General features: G+C 51.1%; 1 pseudogene across 1 annotated transcript in view; it reads left to right on the forward strand.

Moving 5' to 3' along the window:
• Window positions 1-15,468, forward strand: part of LOC309569303 (dehydrodolichyl diphosphate synthase complex subunit DHDDS-like) — a 58,202-nt pseudogene that overhangs the window by 18,492 nt on the left and 24,242 nt on the right. Inside the window, exons 2-3 of the transcript in view lie at window positions 7,322-7,505; window positions 12,999-13,142. The product of the transcript in view is annotated as a dehydrodolichyl diphosphate synthase complex subunit DHDDS-like (transcript). The remainder of the gene's footprint in view (window positions 1-7,321; window positions 7,506-12,998; window positions 13,143-15,468) is intronic.

The raw sequence follows: 15,468 nt of genomic DNA on the forward strand, positions 1-15,468 counted from the left end.
AAAAAAGCCACTTTTCTCCATCAAAAAACAGGGTGACAATGCAGCAGATCAATTAAGAGACATGGACAGAACGTTATCATACTATAACAAGAAGTGCCTGAACATGGACCTTCATGACAGAATCACTAGGTAGAGAATTCATTTAAAGTTGAACTCTGGGCAGAACAGAGGTAACAGAAAGTTTAGGCCTGCAGGTAAGATACTGCTATGCAATCCTGGTCTTTTGGAAGGGTGGAACCGGGTCCCTGGTTGTGACCACAGATCGCAGCTAAAGGTGGCAGTGACAGAGTGACAGAGGACTAACTCCCCTTATACCACCCAATAGTGTCCCCAGATGGAGATGTATGGGCTATATATATGCAGGAGAATGAAATGAATGGTATGGCAGGAGACAGTACGTGCAGTAGAGGAGTGGGGGTTGGGAAAGTGGCCTGTATTGTGGACAAGAAATGTGGAAGGTATAACAGCATGCAGCATGTTCAAGAGAGGAGTGTGGAGGGTATGACAGTGGGCAATATGTGCAGGAGAGAAGTGTGGAGGGTATGACAAAGGGCAGTATGTGCAGAAGATATGACAGGGGCAGTATGTGCAGGAGAAGAGTCTGGAGGATGTGACGGGGCAATATGTGCAGGAGAGGATTGCAGAGATTATTATGCGGAGCAGTATGTGCAGGAGAGGAGTGTGGAGGGTATTACAGGAGGCAGTGTGTGCAGTAGAGTGCACAGGTCATTATGGTGGGCAGTATGTGCAGGAGAGAAGTGTGGAGGGCATGAGAGAAGGCAGTTAGTGCAGAAGAGGAGTGCCAAGGGTATGACAGGAAGATATTATGGGGGGCAGTATGTGCAGGAGAGGAGTGTGGAGGGTATGATGGGAGCAGTATGTGTAGAAGAGGACTGTGGAGGGTGTGATGGGGGAAATACATGTCGGAGAGGAGTGCTGAGGGTATGATGGGAGCAGTATGTGAGGGAAAAGCATGTGGAGGGTAAAATGGGGTTAATATATGCAGGAGAGGAGTGCTGAGGATATGATGGGGACAGTATGTGCAGGAGAGGAGTGCGGAGGGTATGACTGGGACAGTATGTGCAGGAGAGAAGTCTGGAGGATATGGCAGCAAACAGTATTGTGAAAGAAGAGTGTGCAGGGTATAACAGCAAGCTGGAGGTATACCTGCTTAGAAGATTAGAAGATGGCAGAAGGTATACCAGGGGGCAGTATGTGCAGAGAGGAGTGTGGAAGATATGATGGTGGGCAATACATACGGGAGAGGGGTGCTGAGAGTGTGACGGGGCAGTATGTGGAAGAGAGGAGTGTAGAGGATATAACAGGGGCAATAGGTGAAGGAGAGGAGTGCTGAGGGTATGACAGGGTAGTATGTGTAGGAGAGGAGTGTGGAGGATATGCCAGCAGACAGTATTGTAGGAGAAGAGTATGCAGGGTATAAAAGCAGGCAGTATGTGCATTTTAGGAGTGCAGAAGGTATGACAGGGGGCAGTATGTGCAGGAAAGTAATGTGGAAGGTATGACGGGGCAAAACGTGTAGAAGAGGAGTACAGTTGGTATTGTAGGGAACAAATCTGTGCAGGAGAGGAGTGTGAAGTGGATGGCAGCAGACAGTGTGTGCAGGAGAGGAGTCTAGGGTATGACAGGGAGCAGTGTATGCAAAAAAAGAGTGCTGGGGGGGTTACATACGGAGTTAGGGACTGGGCACTGAGGGGGGTAATGTTTATTTGCTGTGGCAGGTCACCGAGGGGTTAATTCACACACTGTATACTTGCCACTGAGGGGCTGATGCACTTTCTCTTGTAGCAGATCGCTTGGGGGGGGGGGGGGGGGGATTCAGAAAGGGCACTGTTCCAAATGTGTTAACAAAAAACACAGAAGTTAAAACATCAGAATGACAGCCAAACAACTAGTATTTTCAGAAAGAGACGTCAGAGATGGCAGCCTCCTTACTCATGACACTTTTTCTTCACCCACCACTTCCTTTCCCAGTGACCAAACAGAAAGAAAGGAGGTCACCTAAGTGGGGACAAAGCCGGCAACAAAAATGGTTGACAGAAGATTGAACCCTTCCCCACTGACGAAAGTTCCAACCCATTCTCAGGAACATAGGTTCTAAACCTTTCCCACTGATGGAGATTCCAACCCTTCCCCACTGAGGAGGTTCCAACCCTTTCCTACTAACGGAGGTTCTAAACTTTCGCCACTGATGGAGATTCCAACCCTTTCCCACTAACAGAGTTTCTAAACCTTCTCCACTGATGGAGATTCCAACCCTTCTCCACTGAGGAAGGTTCCAAACCGTTCCCACTAATGGAGGTTCTAAACTTTCGCCACTGATAGAGATTCCAATCCTTCCCCCGCTGAGGAAGGTTCCAACCCTTTCCCACTAACGAAGGTTCAAAACTTTCCCCGCTGATAGAGATTCCAACCCTTTCCCACTAATGGAGTTTTTAAATCTTCCCCACTGACAGAGGTTCCAATCCTTACCAATTTATCATGAAGGTTTCAACCCTTTCCCAGTGACGGAGGTTCTAACCCTTTCCCACTCTCTAATAAACATGCTTTATTTTGCTATTGTTGTGCCCACTAGAGCACTTCTGACTAGCTGTCCTTGTGATACATCAGGATATGAAGGGAACTATACCCAGGGAGACAAAGACAGCCATAAAAACTCAATAAAGGTCCTAACTCTACCCAACTTTAAAAAAAAAAAAAAAAGTTTTGACAGAAAGTCTACCCTGATTTCGTTTTTAGTGGGTTAGTAATTATTTGTAGGCATCTGAAAAAGTATTGCACTGTTGAATGTAGGGATGCTAGCACATCAAAAAGTGTAGAAATTATTTAAACTAGTGGAAACTATTCACAAGCTGACATAGCAGAAAAACCCAAATGCTGCATTGTAGGTGTGAGATGTATTTTTTAGCTCCCTGCAGCGGTTTATTGTGTTTCATCTGAAACTTAGTCATGGAACACTGCGGACATTTGTTAAGTTAACGCCCCATTCATCATCTCCACCAATGCAGAATTAAATGGCATCATCTGATAAATTGCAATCAATACAAACATTAAAAAACCCAGTTGAAGGCTACAGTCTGACTGACAGCTGGAGCTGAATGCCAATGAGCTGCGAGGTGTTATGCTTTATAGCTGACTGCTCGGGATTATCCAGAGATTCATTAAGGGAGTGTTAATATGTGACAGGATCGGGATTAACACCTTGTCGGGCTAATTAGTGCCCTTAGGATGGTAAGGTGAGGGTAAGAAAGCCGTGGAATATTAAATGTGTAAATCAGAGGTATTTTACATGCACCTGGTTAAATTCGGGTCAAGTATGCCGTTTTAGATTTAAATAACCATTTAGATGGCTTGACTTGTGCTTAAAGCTGAACTTTGGGCAAACAGCTAAATACATATAAGGTAGCTGTTTTAACTGCCAAGTGATTTGCATTTTGGTGCTTCCAGTTCTGAGCATTGTACAGCAAGTTTACTTTTATTACATTCTTACCCAGATTGCTTTATTAATTTAGGACTTTACCAGTTGTTGCTTGTGCTCCATGGGCCAGGGGGGGGCTTCAGTTCAGACGGACCACACCATCCCCCCCCTTGACCCCACCAGCGTGCACACCATACCACCCCCCTCCTGTTGTTGGCTCACTCACCTGAACTGACGTGGAGGGCAGGCAGCGGCGGTGGCGGTGGCTTTCCCCTGCAGCGGCATGGCCTCTCCTTTCGGCTAATCAGGAAATGGGTCTCAGGACCTGCTTCCTGATTGGCTGGGAGAATCAGTGTGATAAAAGCGAATATTCACTCACTATTGTCACACAACTGGGTGGGCTCAGGGCGCAGTGCTGATGTCCATCCATGTGACATCCATGTATATATGTCAGTAAGTAAGTTAGCAATGCGAGAGGAGACTGAAGGAGTGAGGTGAGGAGTAGACAGATAGATTTGAGTGTCATCGGCGTAGAGATGGTATTGGAAACCGTGGGCGGTTATCAAGTGACCGAGGGAGGAGGTGTAAATAGAGAAGAGGAGGGGTCCAAGAAAAGAGCCTTGGGGAACCCCCACAGAAAGGGGCAATGGGGAGGAGGAGGTAGAGTTGTGGGTGACACTGAAGGACCACTGCGATAGGTAGAAGGAGAACCAAGATAGAGCAGAATCTTGGAGGCCAAGGGAACAGAGTTTATTAAGAAGGAGCGGGTGGTCAACAGTGTCAAAGGCCGCAGAGAGGTCATTGGTCGAATGTTCTTAAACATTTCTGGTCAAATGTTCGTAAAGTAAGGCCCGAAGTAAAAAAAAAATAAGCGAAGGGCCTCATGAGGGGATTTACTGGGCCACGGGCAGTTAGGGGTTAATGACATCAGGCCATGTAGGTCAGGTCACGGATTGGGCAGGGCATTTTGTAGGTGGGGTCTACAGTAGGGTAAGTGGGGGGGGACTTTCTTTCCAGCACATTCCTCGAGGCAGCAAGAAGAAAGGATCCGCTTGGTTTTATCTCCCTGTGCTTGCTGCTGCGATCGCCTTTTGATGGGGGATTTGGAGGCTTTCATCTCTCGGCTGCGGGAGGCAGCGGCGTCTCGTGGGACCCAGTGGCTTGAACGTCACCTGGAGGCGGCCATGGCGGAGGACATTGCGGAGGTGGGGGAGCGGCATTCCCGCGCTCGGCGGTCACGGCCGCCGGATCGCTACAGCCCGGATTTCTCCCCTGGAGCTCAGCGCCACGATGGGAGCCCCGGTGGGGACCCTCCAGGGCCGCCATCCCAGCGTTCGCCTGCTGGGGGCGGCGGGGCCTCTGGGAGGAATCCTCGGCGTCGGCGGAGCTCCAGTGGGTGGGGCCATTCTCGTGCAGGGCCTCCGGCCCCGCCCGCTCGTCCAGATGGAGGAAGTGCAGCGGCTGCCCGTGGCGGTGAAGACCGGCCGCCCGGGTCAGCTCGGCGGGGGAGAGGTACCAGCAGTCGCCCTGGCCAGTCGGGAGGAGCGGCCGGCGCTGCTACACCGCTCATGTCCGGTGCGGCGGTGGCCCCGGAAGAGGATGCGGAGGCTGGTCGAGGCAGGAAGCGTCAGCGGAAGTCGGTGGGGGACGTCAGTTCCGGTCATCGGCGGGGGGGAGGCGGAGCGGAGTGCCCCCCCTGCGCTTGCTGGTTCCAGGTTGGTTGCGGTGGAGGAAGATCCAGAGGTCCGGTCGGAGGGCGAGCTGTCCAGTTCCGAGGAGGGAAGTGCTCCTGGTCCGTCGTCTGCTGTGGCTGCGGGACCCGCGGCCGCGGGGTCTCAGTCAGGTGAGCCTTTGTCTTTGCACCCTTTGTCTGTCCGGTCTGCTTTGTCTGCGTTGGTGGGGGCGTTGGGGGTGGAGCAGAACCGGGGGGGGCCCGCAGTGGCGGGGGGGCTCCGGGGGGATGGGCTCTCCGCAGGTCACGGAGGGGAGGGCTTCAGGCGTTTGCTATTTTTGCGAGTGTGGTGGGCGAAAAGCATCCGGAGCATTGCTCCGCTTTGCTTTGCTATCTGGATGCGATCGGGGAGGCCCACAGGGTGTATGGGGGGGTGGCGTGGCTCCGGTATGACGAGCAGTTCCGTCAACGGAAGACTGTTCGCCCGTCGTTGAGGTGGGATCATAAGGACATTAGTTTGTGGATGCGCCTCATGACGTCTGCCCGGGCGGTACCGTCTTCCTTTCCGAGCGGGGTCGGCGGTCCCTCTTCCCCAGGACAGCCGGCCGCGAAGCGTCGGGGTTTCTGTTGGCAGTTCAATGAAGGGACGTGCCGCTTTGGAACTGCCTGCAAGTTGAAGCATGAGTGCTCCGGTTGTGGGGGCTCTCACCCCTTCTCCCGTTGTTTTAAGCAGGGTAAGCCCCGTACCGGGGACGCTCAGCACAAGAGGGACGACGCCGGTGATGGTGGAAAGGATGCGGCCTTTCCTAAGTAGGTATCCGGACCGGGCGGCTGCCCGCTTGCTGGAGGAGGGGTTTTCGGTCGGTTTCCGCATTCCTCGTTCTCTTGATGGTGTTCCCTCTTTGGCGGATAATTTGCGTTCGACTCGGCTGAACCCCGGGGTGGTGTCCGACAAGTTGGCGAAGGAGGTGGCTTTGGGCCGCATGGCGGGTCCTTTTGATGCGCCGCCCTTGGCTGATTTGGTGGTTTCCCCGTTGGGTTTGGTGCCGAAGAAGGAGCCGAACAAGTTTCGAATGATCCACCATCTGTCCTTTCCGAAAGGGGGTTCGGTCAATGATGGGATTGATCCGAGTGCCTGTGCAGTGTCGTACACGTCTTTTGACGCTGCCATTTGTTGGGTTCGCCGTTATGGGCAGGGTGCGTTGCTGGCCAAAACGGATGTGGAGGCCGCGTTTCGTTTGTTGCTGGTGCATCCGAGCAGCTTTCGGTTGTTGGGTTGTAGGTGGTTGGATGCCTTTTATGTCGATTGCTGCTTGCCCATGGGCTGCTCCATCTCCTGTGCGTTTTTTGAGACCTTCAGTTCGTTCGTGGAGTGGGTGGTACGGGAGGTGTCGGGGGTCAATTCGGTCATCCATTACCTGGATGATTTTCTGTTTATTGGCCCCCCGTCTTCTCCCTTGTGTCGTGTCTTGTTGTGGCGGAGCGTTTCGGTATTCCTTTGGCGGCTGATAAAATGGAAGGTCCAAAGACCACGATCAGTTTTTTCGGCATTGTCGTTGACTCGGTGGTGATGGAATGTCGCTTGCCGGACGACAAATTGCGGGACATGAAAGCGGAGATCTGCCTTTTGGTGGGAAAACAAAAAGTGCAACTTCGTCGGTTGCAGTCGCTTCTCGGCAAGTTGGCGTTTGCATGTCGGATCATGCCTATGGGTCGGGTCTTCAGTCGCCGTTTGTCGGCCGCTACGGCGGGGATCCACTCTCCGCATCATTTTGTCACGCTGTCGGCGGACCTGGTTGACGACTTACGGGTCTGGCACGTTTTTCTGTCAGCCTACAACGGTCGTTCGCATTGGCTGCGGGGTCCGGTCAGCAACTGGGACATTGACTTGTTCACGGATGCTGCGGGCTCCGCGGGGTATGGTGCTTACTTGGGGGGCCGTTGGAGCGCCGAGCGCTGGCCGGCGACTTGGCGGGAGGAAGGTTTCTTGCGGAACTTGTATCTGTTGGAACTGTTCCCCGTGGTGGTCGCGGTGGAATTGTGGGGGGAGGTCTTCCGTGACAAAAAGGTGCGTTTGCACTGCGATAACATGGGGGTGGTGCAGGTCATTAACAGCTTGTCGGGTGCTTCCCCGCCGGTGATTCGGCTGTTGCGCCATCTTGTTTTGTGTTGCTTGCAGTTAAATGTTTACTTGTACGCCGTGCATGTCCCAGGTGTTACCAACTCGGTGGCGGACTCTTTGTCTCGTTTTCAGATGGACAAGTTTCGGGAGTTGGCGCCGGCTGCGGAGCAACGGGGGAAGCCTTGTCCATCGGAGCTCTGGACGATTGCTTTGGGATCGCCACCGACTTGATCAGACGGTCCTTGAGCGCCGGCACTTGGGCGGCGTATTCAAAGGTATGGGGGGAATGGCGGGCCTTGTTGACTCGGACAGGAGTGGAAGGGGTAAGTATGGGCTCTCGTTCTCTTTTATTGTATTTCGTTTGCTTGAATTTTGAACGAGGGGTGTCAGCGGCGGCCATCACTCGGAAGTTGGCTGGCTTGGCGTTCTTGTTCAAAATGTCTGGGTTGGAAGATTTTACCAAGGATTTTGCGGTACGGCAGGCTTTGAAGGGGTACAGGAGGGGTGTGAGGCGCCCGGACGGGCGTAGGCCGGTCTCCTTTCACCTGCTGGGGGAGTTGGTGGGCAGGTTGGGGTGCACCTGCTCCTCGGTATATGAGTCGCTTTTGTTTACAGCGGCTTTTGTTTTGGCCTTCTACGGGGCATTTTGCATTGGGGAATTGGTTAGCCCTTCTAGGAATGTGCACGGCGGAATACAAGACGGGGAGGTGCGTTGTTCTGACTCGGCTGTGGTGATCTTTCTGAGACGTTCCAAGACGGACCAGGATGGCAGAGGTGTGTATGTGCGCCTGTACCGGGTGGGGGGTTCCTCTCTTTGCCCAGTTGTGGGGGTGGAGGAGTTCAGGCGGGTGCGTCCGTCGGTGGCGGGTTCATTTTTGATGCACAGGGATGGTTCGGCTCTGTCTAGGTTCCAATTTGTGGCTGTGTTTCGAAAGTGCTTGTCCGAGCTGGGTCATGATGCAGGTAGTTACGCTTCTCACTCCTTCCGCATCGGGGCGGCTACGGAGGCGGCCAGGTGGGGTGTGGATGAAGCGACGTTGAGGCGGATAGGAAGGTGGGAATCTTCTCGTTTTCGTTTGTATGTTCGTCCTCATTTGGTTTAGATGCTTGTGTGGTTCGGGGGGTGGCCAGTTGTTTTGATGTTTCATTGCCGTGGTGCTGTTTTTTTTTTTTTTCTTTACAGGGGGAGCTGCATGCCTCGTGTGGATCTTAGGACACTCGTATGTGTATTGGGGGGCCAGGAGGGCTGAGGTGAGGCATGACGCGAGGCAGTTGGGTTTTACTAAAGAGGAGGCCACCGTCCAGTGGATTGGCGTCCCGGGGTTGCTTTGGTGCAGGGTCCTGCCGGAGATCAATCGTTTTGTACAGTTGGACAGAGCCCCTGGTATTTTGGTGGTACATGCAGGGGGCAATGATTTGGGGGTCAGGTCCATGCGCCACCTTATCCGGGACATTAAATACGATTTTCTTCGGTTGCGCTTGGCCTTTCCTGACACGGTGATCTGGTCGGAGATTGTCGGCCGCACGGCTTGGCGTTTTGCCAGGTCGGTCGCCAAATTGAACAAGGCCCGCATCAAGGTCAATGCGGCGGTTAGCCGTTTTGTCATTAGGAACGGGGGGTTGGTGGTCAGGCATCGGGAGTTGGAGGTGGATACCTGGCGGTATCTGCGTGGTGGTGGGGTTCACCTGAATGCGGTGGGCAAGGATTTGTGGTTCCTCGGCATTCAGGAGGGTGTCCAGCGTGCCTTGCGTTTGTGGAGGGGCTCGCAGTTGTAAGGTGTCACGCCTGCGAGCGGTGGCGGTTGGGGGTCTTTGGAGGCGGTATAAAACAGTGTTGGTAAAAAAGTGTTTAGGGTGACCCATCTAGGTATGGAGCCCTCTGGTATCCCGGTTAAGAGTGGATATTAACCGGAAGTGGTAGGAGGTATCAGTGGTCAAGTGGGTTGTCCCTGAGCTGGTGTTGCACGGCTGGGGACCGTTTAACGGATTACGCTGATACCAGGTTAATTGGAATCTTGTGCCTCCCAAGACCAACAACTTATTTATGGTACTGGAATATTTATGGTTATGTTAAAATGTGTTTTGGTTATTTTGGTTATTTGTTAATAAATGGCCCACCGGGCCAATTTTCTCCAAAAACTGGTGTCACTGGTATTTTGTTTAGGTTAAGTATATGGTTGGGGCTAACAGGGAGTAAGCCTTAGGAATAACCTAATCAAGTAAGGCCCGAAGTAAAAAAAAAAAAAATAAGCGAAGGGCCTCATGATGGGGTTTACTGGGCCATGGGCAGTTAGGGGTTAATGACATCAGGCCATGTAGGTCAGGTCACGGATTGGGCAGGGCATTTTGTAGGTGGGGTCTACAGTAGGGTAAGTGGGGGGGGACTTACGGTCTTTCCAGCACATTCCTCGAGGCAGCAAGAAGAAAGGATCCCCACCCTCCCGCCCTGTTTGTTGAGGATTGTTTGCGGTGGGAATTTTAGGGGACGCTTTGAGGTTGGAGGGGTTTTGTTTTGTTCAGTTAATTGATGTTGGCGGTTGGGGGTCTTTGGAGGCGGTATAAAACAGTGTTGGTAAAAAAGTGTTTAGGGTGACCCATCTAGGTATGGAGCCCTCTGGTATCCCGGTTAAGAGTGGATATTAACCGGAAGTGGTAGGAGGTATCAGTGGTCAAGTGGGTTGTCCCTGAGCTGGTGTTGCGCGGCTGGGGACCGTTTAACGGATTACGCTGATACCAGGTTAATTGGAATCTTGTGCCTCCCAAGACCAACAACTTATTTATGGTACTGGAATATTTATGGTTATGTTAAAATGTGTTTTGGTTATTTTGGTTATTTGTTAATAAATGGCCCACCGGGCCAATTTTCTCCAAAAACTGGTGTCACTGGTATTTTGTTTAGGTTAAGTATATGGTTGGGGCTAACAGGGAGTAAGCCTTAGGAATAACCTAATCAAGGATTTCTACGCTCACAAAATACACTTTCATCTTATAACATCAGCATTTAATACCAATACAAACAATAGTTATAAAATCCAATATAAAAACTTATTTGAAAAATGTCCTTTCAAGTTCTGTCTGTCTGTGTCAGCATCCCCTCTGCTATTAACTTTCAAAAAAGACTACATATCCCATGGTACCTTACTGCCTGTAAACAGTGATTCCTGCACTGACTCTGCCTTCTGAAACTCCTCCTCTCAGCATCTCTGTAGTTCAGAAGGCATGCTCTGTGTAATGTGTGACACAGCAATGCCTACTCACAGGGCATAATGAATACATGTCACAGAATTCAAGGAAGTAAATGCGTGGGGATCTTCACAAGTAAGTGATCAATATCTTCAGGACAGAGGCACAGCTATAGGGGTTGCATTTGCAACCTAGCCTCGTGCTTCAGGGGGCCCATGCAGCCCCCCTGTCACGTTTGTCTACACCTGTATCTGGATGAGAGGAGCAGCAGGGGCAGCGGCATATAGCGAAACTGATAACCTACACTTTCACCCTGCTCCTGAATGCCTGTGGGAGTGAGGAGAGGAGATGAAGGCACTCAGCGACTGCAGGACCAACGTGCAGAGTATAAGATCCGCTATATGCCGCCCCACCTATCCAGCCTGGTGCTAGGTGTTTCTGGCAGTCTTCAGCCACCTCTACCCCTAGCTTCACCCACGACTCTAGCTCCTGCTTCTTGCCTCTAGGCTCCTCCTGTAACAATGGCCCTTTATCATACTGCCCCCCGTCATCTGTCACACTGCCCCCCTCACCTGTTACACTACCCCCCTAACTGTCAAATTGCACTCCTACCTGTCACACTACCTCCCTCTTATCACACTGCCCCTACCTGTCGCACTGCCCCCTTCTTATCACACTGCCCCCGTAATACTGTCCCCTCATCACACTGCCTCCCTTTCACTCTGCCCCATCACATTGCCCCTTGTCAAAATACCCCCTGTCATACTTCCCCCCTCCTGTCACACAGCCCCCCCCCGTCATACTGCAATCCCTCTTGTTACACTAACCCACATCCTTTTACGCTGCCCCCCTCCTGTCACACTTTCCAGTTACCCATCTCATGTCACATTGCCCCACTCCTGTCACAATATCACTCCATGATACTGTCCCCGTCACATTGCCCCCCACTTATCACACTGCCCCATCATACTGCCCCTCCTGTCACACTTCTCTATATCATATTGCCCCTTCTTGTCACACTGCCCCCCCCCCTTTCACAGTCACCCCCTCTTATCACACTCCCCCTTCTGTCACACTTCCAAGGTACCCTTCTCCTGTCATACTGCCCCCCACCTGTCACACTGCCCCCTCCTGTCACACTACCCACCTGTCACACTGCCCCCTCCTGTCACACTGCCCCCTCATCACACTGCCCCCCTCTGTCATACTTCCTTCCTACTGTCACACTGCTCTCATCCCACTGCCCCCCTCTTATCCCACTGCCCCCCGTCATTTTGCCCCTTTCTTGTCACACTGCCCCCCTCCTTTCAAAGTGCCCCATCTTATCACACTCCCTTCTTCTGTCACACTTCCCAGGTACCTTTTTGTCAGACTCCCCTCCCCCACCTGTCCCACTTCCCTGTCGCACTTTCTCCACTCCTGTCACAATACCCCTTGTCATACTCTCCCCCTCTTGTCACACTTCCCAGGTACTCTTCTCTTGTCACACTGCCCCCCTCTTATCACACTGCCCCTATCATACTGGCCTTTCTTGTCACAGTGCCTCCTTCCTTTCACAGTTCCCCCTATTAGGACACTCCCCCCTACTGTCACACTTATCAGGTACCCTTCTCTTGTCACACTGCCCCCCCTGTCACACTGCCCCCCCTGTCACACTGCCCCCCCTTTCACACTGCCCCCCCTCCTGTCACAATACCCCCCTCATTCTGTCACCCTACTGTCACACTATCCCCCGATCATTCTGCCCCCCGTCATACTTCCCCCTCCTGTCACACTGCCTATCCATCATACTGCCCCATCTTGTTACATTGCCCCCTGCTTTCACAGTGCCCCCTCAGCACACTTCCCCCTCATGTCACACTGCCCCCCTCCATTCAAACTGCCCCTCTTTTTACACTGCCCCCATTATCACACTGCCCTCTCTTATCACACTTCCCCCCTCCGGTCACACTGCCCCCCTCTTGTCACAATATCCCCTGTCAAACTGCTGAAGTGAGATGAAATCCCTGCAAATTAGGGGACCTCCATGGGGACCCCCAAGTCACCAGAACTAGTGTCCCCATTGGAAGATTTCCCCTCTATTACTTTTCTGGGGACAACCCAAAATGTGGGATTTTCTTTTACTTTCACTTTCAATGATAATGGTAAACAGGACAAATAGAGAGGGTGAATCTCCTTAACAGGGGGCACAGACAGCAATAAAAAGTGGCTGACAAGCATTCCAATTCCTTTACACTCTATTCAAAACTTTTAAAAAAAGTTTTGCCTTTAGTTATACTTTAAGTACACTTATCCTCTAACCTCTTCCCATCCATCCTGGCATCTCTTTAAATGGGTTGATATGCTGGGGAATGGGGGGGGGGGGGGGGGGAGTGTGACGGACTTCCCAATCACATGACCACTGAATTTGGCTTTCACAATGGTCACAGGATCAGGAGCCCACCTTGCTGGCTCCCATTAATGATTAGAAACACTAAAATGCGGAATTATTTGATATTCTCTCAAAATGAAGTGTATATTTCAATAAAAGGTATGAGCAAGTGGAAGGCATTTGAAACTCTGTTTTCTTTTACATTTGATAAAAGGTGAAAAGTTGTTTTATAAAGAATTCTGAGATAATGATCTTGGCAGAGACTTGTGTTCATATGCTGTGTCAGAAGTGTGAGTTGGGAAATGGTGTTCTGAGACTGGGTCTTCTTCGTACGCCCCGGGAAGTCACACTCAGCAAGGTGAGGAGCTTAGCTCCGAGACTGCAGGGGAAGCACAGGGTGAAAGGAGGTGTTGATTATATACATGGATCTCATTTACTGCACAGATTGTTTCTGGTTAGAGATAACATGCTGTGTAGTTACACACCAATCTTCTCATTATCAATGTGTATACAATACATGTGCTGCTATTGTTCAGGCACAGGTGACATATATACTTGACATGTCATTCATGGCTAACATGTACGCTTTGGTTGGAAAGACCAACTTCTCTATTTACTACATGTCCCTGTTCTATCCATATTATTTACAGTATCTAGGTCCACAATACTCTATAATCTTTTAGTGGATTCATACCATACTCCTCCACCCTACTTGTAGGCAGGTTGCCTACTGTGTGTAGTCAGGGGAAAGGGGTTAATGTTTTTGCTGCTTTTTCCCACCAGCTTCCCTCCTGTGTAATATAAAAGGGAAGGGGTTCGGATCCTGGAGAGGTGGACTCAGGGGAACACTTGGAAAAAGCATCGGGAATCTACGATAAAGACTTGCTGGGACCTATGATCTGCCTGGAATGCCGAATTGCCGAAAGAATCCTTCAACATTGACTTCTCTGTTAGAGAACTGCCAAGTTTGGGCTTTGCCCTAAGAGACTTCACCTGTGCAGATTACCTGTGGCAGCCACAGTTAGGTTCAGCTGAGAATGGAATGGCATTACATGTAAAACATGTTACCAAGTTTACAGTAAATGTTGATTCAACTGCTCTGAGCCTGGTCTGAAGTTTTTGCTTCTTGCTAAGGTGTATACGTAACATCACTACAGCAAAGGTTCATGAGAAAGCATGAGGAAAACTGCAACCAGTCATTGGTGTGGTACCTGGTAGGTGACAGATTCTCCGGAAGCGAGGGGGTTGGTGATTGGACTCCCTCCCTAGCTGACCTTCTCCTTCGGTCACCTGGAGTGGCCTAGCGGTACAGAGTTCTATGCATAGTCACTTGCTACGGAAAGGGAAGAGTTAACTGAGAGCACACATTAGGTTCGCACTATGTACTGGTGGAATTGACAGTGGCTCTGCCTGTCCCTCCGAATGCAACACATACTGTACATCTCTATAAGTATGTAGAACATGAAACAAAGAAGTTTAAGGAGGAACCCTGTATCTTGGATACTGCACACATGTGGCTCATCATGGAGTTAGGGGACCACCTTAATGTTTGACTTTTCACATGACTGCTGCTCGTGCCTGGTTCCCAGGCATTGATGAGCATGCCCTTGGGTGAAGGTTTACCCCAGGCAAGGCTTAGTAACCCTGTTCAATGGCTGACGTAGTCCAAGAACCCACTCTGGGGGGGAACCTTTCATGAGACCCTTGCTTGGCACCCAACAAGAAAGGGAAACATGGAGGACTTGACCAACCACTAGTCCACCCCCCCTTACATCAACTGGCGCCCAGTGTTGAGCTACGCCTTATACATGCACCTGAAGACCACACCCATGGAGACCATGGTTGTAGTTACTTCGTTTTCTAGACTCTGCCAAGGTTTGCCCCATAACAACCCATGTGAACAGCACATGCCAGCTTACTTGTTGGCTCCTGCTTAGGTACCTTCACCGGATTGGCAGAGAAGTCGATAAGGGGTGTATATAGCAACACATCATGGATCCTCCATGTAACGTGCTAAGAGACACTATGCCCGGACAGCAGCTGCCATTGAAGATCCCATCTACCACTAACACCGGCACATGGTATCTGCCTGTGGTAGGTTTTGCCCAATGTCACACAGGCACTTGCAAAGATCTTCTAGTCATCCGCCCCACCTGTCGGAGATGCCTGTCCCTCCTCCACCCACGGGATCGCTGTCCTCAATACGAGGTGCTCCTGTACAGACCCATGGAGGAGATCAAAACTGCAGCTACCCTCGACTACAGCAGCCTGCCTGTGACTCCTGCAAGGACCAGAGCAATCATCCACCAGGATCAAGCCAAGATTCCATACCTATCACGTGCTCTATAAGACCACACCCAAGGAGACCATGATTGTAGTTACTTAGTACTGTAGTTTTCTAGAATCTGCCCAGGTTTGTCCCATGACAACCCATGTGAACAGCACATGTCAGCTTACTGATTGGTTCCTACTCAGGAACCTTTACTGGATTGGCAGAACATTTGATAAGGGGTGTATATAGCAACACATCTTGGAATGACGCACAGGTCCTCCATGTAAATGCTACGAGACACTATGCCCAGACAGCAGCTGCCATTGAAGATTTTATCTACCACTAACAACAGGGCATTGTATCTGCCTGTGATAGGTTTTTCCCAATGTCGCACAGGCACCCGCAAACATCT

Source organism: Pelophylax lessonae, assembly GCF_965119305.1.
Source record: "Pelophylax lessonae genome assembly, chromosome: 1".
NCBI classification, from domain to species: Eukaryota; Metazoa; Chordata; class Amphibia; order Anura; family Ranidae; genus Pelophylax; species Pelophylax lessonae.